Source organism: Bombus terrestris, chromosome 11 (assembly GCF_910591885.1).
Source record: "Bombus terrestris chromosome 11, iyBomTerr1.2, whole genome shotgun sequence".
Taxonomy (NCBI): Eukaryota; Metazoa; Arthropoda; class Insecta; order Hymenoptera; family Apidae; genus Bombus; species Bombus terrestris.
Genome location: NC_063279.1, coordinates 4,943,588 through 4,959,231, shown reverse-complemented (window position 1 = coordinate 4,959,231; position 15,644 = coordinate 4,943,588). Strand labels below are relative to the sequence as shown.

Below are 15,644 nucleotides of genomic sequence, written 5' to 3'. Positions count from 1 at the left end.
ACTCGACGATCGTAAAAATAATACGATAAAAATGAAAAAAAGCGGTCGTGAATCTGACTCTTCTCTTACAACCTCCATCGTGGCTACGCTATCTAATTACATTTTTCTTAACAACTTCTTATTATTTAGTGCCAAATCGTTCTTTTCGTTTGTATTATGTATGTACATTAGATTTTCAAAGCTGTACATACATACGCGAATAAATATAATATTTTTGTAATTGCTGAAAAATTTCCCCTGTAAAAATAATTAAAAATGATTATCCTACTTCGTATGTGATTTTGTTTAAAAATTATTTTTATATAGAAAGAATATGAGAATATCATTCGATATATTAGAAAAAGTATTTAGAAAGGAAGGATAAGTGCGTAATATTTTTTGCCAATATACTATTCTGATGCAGAAAGTTCGTATTCCAAAAAGTTCATTTGACAAAGGAAGAAAATAGCGGTTCCACCTGGGAACGTAATCAATTCGATGGAAGAAGCTCGGCGTGCTTTTTTTCCTTCGACGAAGAACCGAGTCGTTCATCGAAGTATCGATTGGTTCGTATAATAATTACCTCCCCTGCATTAGGGGTGACTACCCCCACTACGATCCTAAACGAGCCACGCTGCCTTGTATTAGACTAGACTCGACGAGGGGTGAGTGAACGGTGGCGTACCCGGGCAAGAGCAGCTGTTACATTCTTTGAATCCTTTCGAGTCACGTTAATTAATTATTTATCCGACTCGTAAATAACTATCGGCCGGTTGTTATAGCGAGCGTACCGCTCGATACGTCAAGTTTTCTCTGGAACTCAATCTATACCTTCTAAGAAAACGTGTCGCAACAAATACAACGGTAAAAGCTCCGCCGCTATATTCCGCAGAGCCTAATCAACCTTTCAAAGCCATTTAACCTCGATACTCACAATTTTCCAAGGGAAGACGCATAAACTTTCACGCGAATAATTTACTCGAGCCACGAAAGCTTGTTGGATGGATCGCGAACGAGCGAAAAGCATAAGGCAGAAGACCCACTCTCGTCTTATCTATTATTCAAGATTAACAATTAGTCAGGCGGCTTTACAGCTTGAATAATTAACCGGACAAGACGAAGTGGAGCAAAACGGCGTTTTCTCGGCCGATTCTTGAGTACTCGTGACGACAGCCAGTACTCTAACTCGGGTAAGCGCGCGCTACGAGCAAAAGCAAAGGAAACAGCACGAACACGAGCACGACAACGCGAATGGCGCTTCATGCAAGCGCGCTTTCGGATCCGGGATCCGTGAACGCACCCGCGCTTTCGCTCGACATGTCGGCTTGTCGGTTGGATGGGTGGGTGGCGGTCGGGTATTTTTGTATCTAATTATAATCCTCGGGTGAGGGAGCGAGGCAATCGCCTAAAATTAGAGCATATAGTCTAACCGGTACACGTCGCTCGCTATTTTATATTTTCCCGTCTCTTTCGCGCCCGTACGCGTGCCACCGACCGCGCTCGCTCCCTTTTTCCTCTTCGGCTCACGCCGCGCGACTCGTCGCTCATCCTGCCAGCCGTTTTATCGCCTTCCCTCTACCCCACCGAGGTCATATCTATTGCTCTCTTTCAAAACCAACCGCTCACTCTCGTTAGAAGTCCAACAGAAGTCACCGGGAAAGCCGACGTGCGGGAATTCGTACGCGATTATCGCGCGTTACGTCCACACGATCCAACCTTCTGTCTCGTTGGAATCGCTCCTTTTGTACGACCAAGCGTTATTATGCATGCGGTGGTTCGCGACGAATATACAGAGTGAATTTTGTATACGCGAAGAATGCTCGAAATTGAAGAATCCAAATACGACGCATATTAACCATTTGTATTTCGATCGTGATATAACGTACAATGGACAGATTGAACAGGTTTCTGTAATGACGCTTTTTAAAACAAACAGATCATTGAAATTTTTGAAAGGGAAAGAAGGGAAGAAATATCGAGCGTCTTTTAAATTTTTACCAATTCGGAAAAAGTAACATTGGATCGAAGTTGCAAGGACCGGTAATTTAAAAAAACCGAAATACATTTCTATTGCAATTATTCCATCTAGTACCGTCACGCTATACGTACGCTAAACTTTACAATCAATATACTGACAAAAGCACCGAATTTTGTACATTTCATAGTACGACGATCAATCACTCGATCTACGCAGATATTATCGTAAAATCTCAAAAGCAAAAGTTACTAGAAAAGGTAGAAAATAGAACCCTCTCCATTAGCCTTTACGCCACGCGATTAATGTGTCTCTTTCAAAGATATACATCCATAGATTTGGTCTTCCGGTCGCTTAATGGACTCCTTCGCGTCGAAGATCAACCGCGTAGGATCAAGCGGGTCGCAACAAACCGTTGTCGTATCGACGGGGGCGACTGAAAGGAACGTCGTCCGGTAGAACGCGATCGTGGGGAAGAGGAGGGCAAAGGGGTGAAAATAGAAGGAAAAAGAAATAATGATCCATAGTGAAACAATAACACGAGTGACAGCTTGTGATTAGCCGGCATAGAAGCATAATCAGGATAATGACGGGTTTACACCCTCTCTCCGGCTGCAAGAAAGGGAGCCGATCGAGTGACGGCGGGACGAGAGGACGGCAGTTGCACGGTTTGTCGAGTTAATTGTCGTCTAGCGTGTCGATGCGAACGTACCCCCGTCCAAGCACACGCAAATGTCACTGCGAGGCACGAGCAGAGGGAGAATAATAATAAAAAAAAGAAGAGAAAGGAGAAAAAAAACGAAAGTTCCTCGCGGAGCTGCCACGACAATTAAAGGAAAAAGCGGACGCGCAGGGCTGTTCCGTCAGCGAAATTGCGATGCTTCGGGGAACCGTAATGGACGGGCGATAAAGAAATACGATCGCGCGCTAATTGATGTTAAAACCACGACCTAACGTCTGCTTAATCGATTGTCAAATAGTTGAGCCACGAATGGCCGTAACAACACGACCGTGTTACGAAACCGAGTATGAAGATAAATTGTTTTTGAAGTAGAATTGAAACGTAACTGAGATTTTAGTGGCTAGTCCATGTCCATTGTGTACGTATCTTTCTAACTTTCAAATATTTCGTACGTTTAAGAGGAAAATATGAAACTACTGGTAATATCTACGTGTGATTCTTTTTATTCTATATCGCGTTGGAATTTCTCTTCGTTTACCTTCTAATTTCTTTCTAGAAGTAAGCATAGAATTATAGCGAGTTGTCAGTAAAAGTATCGTAACTTGTATAAAATGGTCACAATGGGAGTTCTGGAGAAAAACAAAGACTCGTGAAAGAAATCGATATTTCTGTTAAAATAACTGGCCGACAAACATAATCTAATGGCACAATCTAGTCGGTCGTATCTCCTCGGCGAGAAGCAACGATGGTCGTCTAAATATCCCTTTCTAGGAATATTAATTTCAAAATAATCCCGAAAAGGCCATTTGTTAGACCATTCACGGTACATACACGGAACATTTGAAGACAAAATCAAGATCCAATAAATCGTTAAATATACTACTAGTATATCTGTGAGCCGAATCCTTCAGGAAACAATTACCTAGGAATTTAATTCGTCCCTAGAATTTTTCGATGCTGCCGAAGATTACGATCCACACGCCACCCATAAACGACGAAAAAAAGCAAAATCATAGAAAGAGACCAGGAACGTTGTAGAACGATCGGCGAACGCATGGAGCGTGAGTTTTTCGTGGCACGATCGAACGCGATGAAGATAATCGTAGGTTCGCAAGGTAGCACGATCTAACGCGATCGTGAAAAGATCGAAGCCCGACGTTGGCGAAGATCGCCGGGCACGCGGATAATAATCGTTGATTGGCATCGATCGAAAGTCGTTCCGTAGGTTTTATGGGAAAATCGGCTGACACGTGACGATCGTTGAACGATCGACAGTCGGCTTGGCCGTACGTGACTACGATCGTTAATCGCGACCGATGCAGGAAAAAGGGGGACGGCTAGAAAAATGCCGAAGAAACGCGGATAAAACGATAATTCGGTCAACAGGCCCCCAACAGGGAAAAAGATTTAATTTCTACGCGGATTATTAATCCGGAATCCAGCTTCTTGCGTACGATACGTTTTCATGGAATCGCGATAGGAATACCGATCGTTCTATGCCTCATTGTGACCGCGTGAAACATTCAAACTCAATGATGCAACGTGGATCGTAATTGTGTGTGAAACAAAAACCTTCCACTTGGTGCTACCTAAGCGGTTAATTTTCGCAACAGAGGAATATTTCGGGAATATTTCGTACGTTCGCGTGAAACAATGACGTTAGTGTTCAAAGGTGAGTACAGGCGAGTTGAGTAAACCGACAGACACACGATTAAAATCGGAGGATTCGAACAAATTTTTATTTGTAACACAAAAACTTATATAACAAGGAGAATCGGCGTAATCGTAAGTAGAACATTCTAGCGTATAATCAGACAGCTCGTGATCGGACGAAGCGACAAAGCGAGAGGCACTACGGGCAACGTATCTTCAAACAAGCGGTCATTGTCTCTTTATTGAACTTACGAACGATCGACTTGGTAGATAACGTTTTGCCAAAAATTTCAAAGGCAAACCGTTCGGCTCGAATTCGATAGACGCGATAAGGAATCTGCTTGTTTGGAAGGGACACAACGTTCACAATGACAGGCACGATCAAGCAAACACGCAGACAGATTCATAGACGAAGTGATACGCGTACGTGCAGGAAAAGGAGGATAGGATGGAAGAATTTTTCGCCGCGACGTAACCATCTCTGGTCGAGTTGCCGAACGCGTGGTTCGAGGCCTCGCAGAATTTCGGATTTCTCGAAGCTGCGACTGGTCTAGGCCATAAGAACATCGTTAAGATTATATTTAGGCATCGTAAAAGAAAATATGCGCCCGTTGGAGCCAAGTCGCTCATTACGCGAGACAGCATTAACGCCGCCGTACAACCAGCGAGTTTTCAGCATCGTATACTCGCGTTAAAATATATATAGTTAGCGATCTACGTTGTAAACCGGTAGGTCCAAGGTGTTATTCGAAATTTCATGCAATTAGCTGCAAGCGTTTGTCCACGAGGCATAGTTTATCTCCCTCTTGAATTCTTGCAACGTCAAATTAAGAAATACCCAACACGTTACATGATTTTAAACTGAAGCAGCATAGAAAGGTAGGAAAAGTTTCCTTAACTAAACGAATACCGATCTTTCTTTCTGCGCCGTATTTCCTTCTTATTTTCCTTTCGTTTCTTTTTTCGTTGGTCGACGTGGATTTTTACGAGACTCCGCTTCGAGGCAGAAAAGTCTTCCGCGCTGTTCACCACGGGATTGTAACACGGTCCTTGAAACCCAACGATGCTCTTCACTGTCTGCGAATTTCTAGGTCAATGCTGTCTACCGTGGCCGTTGCACGGGAAAACTAACTAGTCGCCGTCTTCGAAAACAATTTCAACTACCGAACTAAGATGCCAGCTCCTGGGAATTTTAATTGAACCAGGATTTCCGTTGCTTAATGGACGCTTTAAAAGCTATCAAAAATATGAGACTTCAATTTGAGCAAATTATCATGCGGAATATTTCTATCCTTAAATCCAACTAATAGGTATCTTTGAATCGTACCCTATGATTCATAGGAGACCCTAGTAGTATGGAGTAAACACGAATTAGGTTACGTAATTTTATCTCGACGCAAGCTATCACAGTTGACCTATGACCTAACGAAGATTGTATCGAAATCAACAAACACCTACGATTCCGGTGCAAACTAAACAACAAGCGCAAAGAAATTTCAAATGCTTGTAAGGCGATTCTTAAGATCGAGCTTCCGAAATCAATCGAAAGAAGCTGATTACTCGTCAACCTCGTGACAACGAATCAAACGCGCATCAACGTGGTGAAACCCTCTCCGCGCGAGGAGCTATTTGGCCGCGGCGCTACGAGAAGGGAGCTAGGTTTTAAAAAAGGGATAGAATACGACGAGTGGCGCTTGAAGAAAAGTCGGAAACACCGAAATTCGACGAGCGGCCCAAAGGGGTTGGTCGCGGAAAATCGCGAAGGGCGGGTCACGAGAGGAAGGTAGACATCGGCGGGAAGCAAGGGGCGACAAGGAGGTGTCGGTGTGCGCGTCCCGAGGGTAATGGGAGGCGGGGGGAGCCGGTTTAGGAAGGGGGGTGGAGGATGGTGGCAGAGTAGGGCCGGCGAAAACGCGGTATGCAAAGCAGGCGGCGAATTTAAACGGTCCTGCGCAGAACGAATGGCCTCACCTCGTGCTACGCTCCCTCGTTTCTTCTCTCTCGGCCTCGTGCTCGCTCGCACTCGCGCGACCACGTCTCTGGATGCGACTTCGCGAGCACCCACACGCAGGTACCACCAGAGGGGCAAAGAGAAACACACCGAAGGAGCGACAGACACCGAAACAGACAGCAAGGCGAAGAGAGAGGGAAGCAGCGGAGGAAGAAGAAGAGGAAAAGCGACACGGACCGAGAGTAGCGCGGACAAAGACGGAGAGAGTGACCGCTCTCTGGCTCCCTCTCACGTTTCCTCACCGGTTCTCTCTCACTTGTCTCCCCGTGGCACACGTGCACGCAGCGAAACTACGTTCTCCTGTCAGCAGAACTCCCGATGCGGCCCGTACGACCTGCGAAGGACCGTGCGTCCACCTGGACACGGCACTCGCGCGACGATCCTCTCGGCTAACGCTAGTATAATATCCCCAGGAAGCGTGGCAACCTGTCCGCTCGACGGACCACCGCGACGAAACAACCACGTCTAGGCGCGTTACATTCGATCGCGTTGACCACGGCGACGTTTTCCACCCGGATTCGAGTAAAATGGCTGCTCTCGCCGCTGCGGCGCGCCCGAGCTTACTGGCTTGCCTCCCTTCGTTTGGGTCTCCACACAGACAGACGCGCGATCGCTGCCACGCGTGTGTGCGGATGCACACGTACGTTGGGGGCGCACACGCGCATGTACACGTTTGCCACGGAGAGGCACACGCGCGCGACCATCCCGACCGCGACGGTACACGTATATAGAACGCGCGGCCTCGTGTATACACGCGTGCTCCCACACGTAGCTTCGTGCACGCACACGCGAGACCGCTTCGCCCCCGCCAACCACGCGCGCACGTGTCTGCGCGCAGAACAGCTGAGCGGAAAGGAACGCGCTTCTTTCTTGCCTTTCGCCAACTTCGCGTCTCGCGCTTTTCGATCTTTCTTCGACCATTCGGTACGCGTCGTTCCTCTTCCCCGTTCAGCAGAGTTCGATTGGATGCGCGGAGAGTTTCGTCGCATCGATCCGATCGATCGAAAGAGGCGAGGATCGTCGAGTGCGCGGTGCCATTTAGCTCGAAAGTTTCCAAGTTTCAGACGCGACTGAGCAGAATTTAAGACGATTCGACACGCTGTCGGAGAGATTTAATTGTTCTCTGTTCGGTCCGCCTTCGCGTTCGATACGGCCACCCGTCCGAATGTCAAGAACCACGGATACAAAGAATCCCACTTTTGCTCGCGGCCGCGGCGTTTTCTCGAATCTTCGATCCCGTCGGAGAAACTTCGATCGCTCGACACGCCAGCTTGGAAAGTTGCCGCCCGTTATTTTATCCGGCATGACAATACCGCGATCGTGAATTTACGACTGGCTCGTAACGGCGCCTGGTTGCGTTATCCTATCCCGGCCTACCGTTAAAGACACCACGCGGACAGGAAATCGCAACAACGTAAATCGAAGATCAAGATTATCGCTGCAACCGGTGCACCGTTTCGTCGTCGTGGTTAACGTTACTACGGACTCGCGCGTTTAATTAGATCAGAGTGGATCGAAGCTTGGCACCGAGACGTACGTCGACGGCGATACTTTACTCGTCGCGACCGCTGTGTGCCAGAACGGAATGTCGCATCGAATGAAGCTGAAACGAGGATGAGCTCATTTGCTCTGACGTATTTAAGAAACACAAAAGATCCGCAGAAAGTAAAAAAGAACAAGGAAAAACCTCTGCCTCTATATCGTTACTGACAGAAAAGCTTCGAGTCGTAACGCGGTAGACAACTGCAGTGGGGCAGAATCGTCTGGTTTTCTGCATTCTTTCAGCGCTTCGTGCCATTATGGGCATTATGAGTATGCAAATTGACGAAGAAGGATAACGGGTGCGTTGACCAACCTATTAGTAGACACAGGCCGCCTCGATCGTGTCTCCTTATTGACGTAACGGTTCTCAGTGACGATTTTCGTTTCGGAGGCCGTGGCGGACGCGGGGGCAGCGCGTCTCACATCGATCGTACTGGCATGCTCGTTACGTCAGGATCGTACGATTTCTAGAATTAATTAGCCGCGATAGATCACGTCGCGGCTTTTTCACCGTTCTCCTCCGACCTTTTTTCTAACCGCGTGCATGAGAAAAAATATCGTAATTGCTTTGCGTGGGTAAGAAAAGTTGATTACGCTAACGGTATCTCGGCTTCTTTTATCGAAGAACTTCCAACGGAACGACGACCCAACGGTCTACCACGTGAAAACGAAAGCCATACACTGTGAATGTTTAATTTTGACTCCGTTCGATCTTATACTTCAAAAATTTGTACGTAACATTTCTAAGAAAAGATAACGTGTTACTTGTTGGTCGGATGATCGTTTATCTACAGTCTACGGGTAATACGAGTATTTTCTCTCTTGTCGAGTATCTGCAGGACGAGGTGTTCGGTATGGTTTTTGATGTTTTTATCGTCGGCTCGTAGAGGCCGATAGTTCTATCGGTGCTAATACCCTAAGTGCTGTGTGCCTCGGATTAATTTCATACTTCGCGACGTGAAAAAAATATAGCGGGTCCGACGAGCACCACCTTCCCCGGCAATTTGATCGTTTATCACGATCAATTAAATTTCCTGCGCGGCGACGATAATTGACCAACGCCATCACCCTTGTACCACGGTGTCGAGATAATCTCTGGTGCAAGTGCCGATAAATGGCGCATTCGCGTGAATGGCGCATTCTGTACCGCGCTATCATTATTTTACGAGATACGTTTTAAGCGTAATAAATTTTATTGTGCTTCTACCGTCCATCCCCCTCCACCCTCCCGCTGCCACCACCATCGATTCCTTGGCCTTCTTCGAAACAAGCTCGAGCGTCGCGGCTCCTCGCGAACAAACCGGAACCGGTAAACAGATTTTCTAGAATTCCGGATGGTAAACGAATCGAGGAAAAATCCTGGCATCGTTCGCGATCGCTGGAAATCGTAGCTATTTCACGAATAACCTTTCTTATTTTACGCGATCTAATCGTTAGAAGAGCCAGACGATGCTTCGAAAATTTCCATCGCCTCCTTATTATTTTTACCGTTCCAAGCGAGTGTCGTAGTAATTACTATTAATTATTTGTTTCATCAAAGTTGAAGTCTATAGTCTAACGAATGAATAACTTACGAATATATAAGAAGCAGATTTTTTAGTTCTCTGTCAATCACGAACATATTAGAGAAAAAATGAAAGAACCACGTATAGACATGTGGTTCCTCGCGATTTTACCACCTCGCCTCTCTGTATTGCTAGCACGTATATCCCATAAATATGTCGTAAATTAATGTTATAAATCATATAACAGGAGACAATAATTACATCTTGCCGTTCAATTTGCCATGACACGCATACAAATAGGGAAATATGTACTTTTTTATTGAATTGACTACGATGACATTTACATACATTATATCGTGTTCCAAGTTGCTCGTTGAACTATAATTGCCAGAGAAACCGAGACGTTTCAACGAATTATTCTTTAAGAAATGTTCGTATTGTTGGAGATGCAACATAAGCATAGTGGCTGAAGGTAGTGTTGTGCAGCTAGGAATAGTGCCGGTGATTTCCGCGTCGCGACGCTCGCGACGGGCTCGTCGTTGTAACGCGGTGCCGGCCACGAGCACGCGCGACTATACAAATCAATATTTTCTACATATCTCACGAGTTTTCCCTAATTGGCCGGCTGCACGAGCCACACCACTCGACATGGCCATGCCGCGTTTTTATGATTGTTTGCTGGAAACACGTATCTCGATTGAATCTGGAGGATGCGCGTCATTTCTTGTTTTTCAAATAAAAACACCATTCAACTGTCGTCAACCCTGTGTCGCCGAGCAAAAACCAACTATGACAGAATGCTTGCAAAAACTTGTTGTTCGTCAAGCGAATCAACGTGATCATCCCTTTTGTTCCTATTATTGGATCGTTATGGTAGCGGTCTTAGTAAATGCGTTGCAAATATGCAATGCATATTTAGATCATAATGTTTATTACATTAAGAACGTCGGTAGAGTGACAATTACGCTCAAATAGATTCTTTTCCACGTAAGTTTATAAAATGTTTGAATAATTTAAAGAAAAAAACGATCTATAATTTTTCGCCATTTATCATTTGTTCACATTTTTTACCAGACAAAACCTGCGCCACGATACTTCTCACGATTCATTTTCAATACACTGTTCGGATATGCAAATAATCGTATAATAGTTCCATAGGTACAAAGTGGAATGACGATAAAAACAAATGAAATTTCCAAGTAAATATACTTATGACAAATTACAGTTGTGTAACCGCTGTAATTTTCCTTTCGAAATGACCCTGATTTTCTACAGAATTTAAAACGTCGTTGAATATTCTACGAATTCTACTACAAATCGTTTTTACAAATGGATTATTCGTTCTCTAACTGCTTCCAATTGCCTCAGTTAACTCTAATTGTAGATAAACTAATTTCTTGATAGTCAATGTCGATAAGCAATATTCCATCTGGTGTCCTCGCGTGTGTTTGATCAGTAACATAAGCATTATTTCGGACGAAATTTTCGGAAAGACGGAGAAACTATCTTCTGAGAAATTGCAGACGTTCGTCCACGCGGTGAACGAGTTCGGAGGTATTATGAAATAAATCTCGTTATTGCTTGGTCGAGGAAGAAAAGCGGGCGGTCAGTTTTAATTAAAGAACTCGGGGCGTCAGCTGCTCCTTGCCAACGGCTCGCTGGTTTCCCTTCTTTTCCTTTTTTTCCCCTCTCTTTCTTCCAGTCGTGCATCGCGACCGATATCGCCTACGTATGTGCCATAAAACCCACGGTTTCGATGGGAAAAATAGTCACCGAACGAAAACGGTGACTCGTCAATGCCGCACTATATCCGTAAATCGAAGTACGAGCGAGTTCATTAATATCACAATCGTAGTAAGTCAAGTAGATCTCTTTCATACGCGTCATACGATCAACGTGACGTTACGTAAATCAATTTTATTTAACGTTCTACGAACCGACGTAAACGCTAATATCGGTAATTAATGCCTTATATCGAGCCATAAATTAGAATGAAATTCATAACGAAAGAATATGCCAATTAGAATTGCATATGTACAAAGAAACATGCTTTTGAACAGCGAGAAATGATAAATTCGTGTCCTTGAATTAATTTAGATAACGACGTAATTGGGCAACCGATAATATATTGCAACTTTGTATAAATAAAAAATAATAAATACATTATGCATGAATATCGTAAAGTTAATAAATGTCATCGTTATTATTTCTCTTATTCCACCAAAGATTATTTGCTACCATATGCAGATGAATTTTTTATGTTAATATATTTATAATTTGTTACATATACGTTCTAAGGTGAACGGATCGATAAATATTCTTATCAATGAAATAAGAGTAACGGACAAAAATGAAAGCGAATCGTAAACTACACGTAAGAGGCTGCATTCCTAATAATTTGCACACTTGGAAACCTGTCGCACATATAACCATCGATGTCTCATCGCGCCACGTGGATCGTAAAACTAAAGAGTGACTAGCATCGTGCCGGAGGTACTTAACGAATAGGTAAAAGAGCTCGAAGAGCAACGGGCAATCGAAGAAATTGCCAGTGCAATTTTGTACGAATGGGAGGAGGGAAGGGAGGGAAGGACGCGTCGCGTTCTAGTTAATGCGAAAAATATTTACAACGGTACACATGTCCACGATCAGAAACACACCCAAGATGACGCTTTTATTATTCCAGCGAATGTGCTCCACGAAAGCGTGTACTACATCATAGACGTAACATTTTATGGGTCGTACCGGTGACCTTATGAGGCAGCCACGGTGAATTCTTTAAGACTCCTGCAGAGATAATATAATCCGCTATAACGCGGAGCCACCAAGTAACCGAGTAACCAAACATCACTGGGATCCAATAAAGAACCGTACTTGACGAAATAATGCTAGACTACTGGCATGGAAAGTAGACATAATTGACTCGGTAATGACGAGGTAAACGGACAGTTCTATTAAGCGCTGTAGTACGTACGTGCTGAACATGATGGATACCACCGCGTAACTACCTGCAAAAATAATTACTTTCACATTTTGCATGGGGCCAAGAAAATGTCAGTGTAACCGGTGAAATTCGATTTTTCTCGAAATTTATCGACCGATATAGATATTCTTTCTTACGAAGAGTTTTGGATAGTCGAAGTTCACATTAGAACGTTACGTGATTAAACAGACAAAGTTTTCAAAAACAACGATTTGCGTGTACGATGTGCATGCTTTGCGATCTAAAACTTACGGACTATGGGTCATACATGGTCGATGTATTAAGTGTCATGAACAGTGATAGTCCAAGAATTTCCTACTTATCTTTCAAGTTACAATAATAGCATAAAATATAAAATACTGCATGCGTTATAAGCGTTAAGCAATTTTACCTTTTAATAAGATATACATTTTACATTTTACACGCGTTATGTTACACATTTTATGTAGGTATGTCATGTTGAAATGCGTATAATATATGGCACTATCTTAGCGCTGTGAATAAGGCTTACAAAATCTGTTTCGTAGGTAACGTGCGCGTTAAGAAAAAAACCCTACTTGCAAAGAGAACAAGCGTGTTGAAAGCTAAAGTGAAAGAAATAGTCAGAGAACGTTATCCGAGAACACGAAGCTCATAATTAGAAATGGAATGTAATAACGAACCGAGCGAGCGTTTCTTGCCCTAGAAACTCGTTTCTGTCGTTGCGAATATGCAGCATCGTGGCCTACAATTCCGTGAAATATCGCCAAGCTGTATGTCTCAATTAGCCACGCGTAGCAATTAGAACGTCATTTTCGCGACATGTTTTAAACGGATCGCGTTAAAGTCTCGGGACAAGCCAAGACGAGAACCGAAGGTACCTAGAACCGGGCAGCAAGACGGATAAACGCGCAACGAGACGAAACGCGCGTCCTCCTCGTCGCGGAACAAAGTTACTCAAAGTTGTAGCGAAGCGTCGAATGGACCTAACGAGCAGCAACGAACCGCCAGAGCGAGCATCACCGTGCCTCATTAGTGACTTTTAATTTTCCAAAGCGAGTCTCTCTCCTTCGAGTACTCGGAAACGACCACTAGGCGTTGTCGCTGTGAGAATAAAAAGAGCGCGGAGAAATACAGAGATGAAGGAAGAAAGAAAGAGGAAAAGAAAGAGAAACAGCAACAGCAACACGGCACGGTGCGGTGGCCCGCGCGCCATTGTTCCCTCGGTTCTTTATTCCTCCTCCACCTCCTCCCTCCTCTTTTTCTTCTGTCCTCGCGCACCGTGGCTTTATTGTGTTTGAGCTCGACGCTCCACTCTTTTGTTTTGCTTCGCGCGCCATTAGAGGGGCTAATTGCCGCTCATACGCGATCGCCTTTTGTTTCCTCCTTTTGCCACCTTTTCTCCGGGAGTCCCTTCACCCAACAACAGAGTTTCATCTCTCTCACCCTTGACGCGACGTCGCCTGTGTCCACTTCATGCCTTCCTCTTTGCGGCCACGAGAACCAGAGTGAGCTGAGTCATATCTCCTTCTTGCACCACCCTTGTCTTCCTCTCGCTTCTGTCCCGTCCAATACAGTCGGGAACTTGTCGTTCCGTCTTCTTCTCGCCGGGAAACGATCGGTTTTTATCATCTTCCCCTCGCGATCTTCCACGCCGTCCCATCGTTCGCGTTCCACGCTGACTTTCCGACTTGGCGCGATTCTGCTTCTCTTTTCTACCGGCAGCTTTTCTCTACGAGGAAAAGCGAGAGAGCAAGAGCGAGAGCGAGAGAGAGGGAAGAAGAACGCGGGAAGGAGAACGAGGGAAGACGAAGAGACGCGTTTTAACGCCTCGGTGACCTTCGTCGATGCTTGTTCTTCTTCTCCGCGGTGTTCCTCGGATTGTCGTGGTTGCGCGTGTACGACGTTCCTTTCTGATTGCCTAACTAAAGCGAATTCATTCGATCGATGCATCATAGTTGATAAGATTAGACGATCGATCTCTCGTCCATGTTGGCGGTTGTGTGTAGAAACGATCGAACGTGAGACGATTAGATGATCGAACGCGGCTGTATTACTCGGTGAAAGAAGAGACTTGTTCTTTGTACGGATGCTTCCAGCAAATTAACGACAAATCGGAATGAACACGCGGAGATGAGGCAAGATAACGGTTATTAGGAAACGCGATATTGTACTGCGTGTTTGAAATACCAATTTTTGTGTCGAACTTATTGCTTTCAGGGAAGCAACTGTTTTCGACGTTGTAATTTATGGACTGTGGAATGAAGACTCAACCTTGAGCATTGGATGTGCTTAGTGGGATCGAGGATTTTATATCTTAATTCTTTGTTAATGGGCTTCCTCCTCGAAGATAAACGGTAAGCTATGCGTCAACCCTCGTTTGTCCCCCTTTTGTTTCTTAGAAATAAAACGATGACAATGGCGAAAAGCTTCTCTATAACGAGAAGATAAATATTTTCAAATTCTTTAATTAAATACAACGATAAAATAATGTACGGGATATACTGAATTTAACATATATTAACACAGCGTGCGAAAACGGGGACGAGTTAAACGAGACTCGTTCCTTATTTAAAGAAGAGCGAAACCAATATGTTGTAGCAAACCAGCACACAAAATTTGAAAAAATTGCAACAAATCTACAAAGAATTCTTATGAAAAGTTAGAAAAACGAGTGCAGCTTAAACGTATCCACGGAAGAATAGGGATATCGAGGGAAAAACGAGGAGCAGCCCGAGGGAGGCCCATAACCAAGAGAGAAAAGATCCAGCAACGGGATAGACGGTTTTAATTCGGTGGAAAGCTAATAATTCCGGTATTGTGCGATCCTTACCAACGTTATTGTTTCCCTGCGGGGCCTCGTACTCGCGCAGAGGACTCTTCTCGTATCCTGCTTCCATCGTTCTTTTCAATCGAGCCGAACAATGAGAAGAAGAGCCAGTTCTCTTCCTTTTTCTCCTCCGTATATATATATATATATTGTAGCTTAATTATTGGTTTTATTATGATTTTGTCCTTCTCGCCGAGAGCTTGCTCTCGCGGTCATCATCCCACTGGCGAAGGAAAAAGAAGAAAAGTCGAGAAGGCAGAAAAGGAGAGACGGTGAACAACAAAAGGAAGAAAAGAAATAGAGACGAGAGAAAGAAGGTGCAGTCTCGATGACAATACGCTTCGTTCTCCCTCTGCCTCTGACGCTTATTAGAACGAAGATGAGAAAGGACTTGGAGCGAGCAAGCAGCTTCATTATTAATTTCGAGGGGCTTGACAACGACCATCGACACTTTGGCTTTGCTCCGCCAAGGTCACGCGTGCCGATTAACCCTCTCATGGCAGTA

The 15,644-nt window shown here is 44.6% G+C and overlaps 1 protein-coding gene across 2 annotated transcripts in view; it reads right to left on the bottom strand.

Annotated features, from left to right (window-relative positions):
* LOC100650490 (zinc finger homeobox protein 3) overlaps positions 1 to 6,859 on the bottom strand; it is a 403,793-nt gene extending 396,934 nt beyond the window's left edge. The window contains exon 1 of one of the 2 annotated variants that reach the window (XM_048410380.1): positions 6,261 to 6,859. The gene's annotated coding sequence lies outside the window, so the exon portion shown is untranslated. The remainder of the gene's footprint in view (positions 1 to 6,260) is intronic. The other variant, XM_048410379.1, reaches the window with a different exon arrangement.
* Positions 6,860 to 15,644: the final 8,785 nt, after the last annotated feature.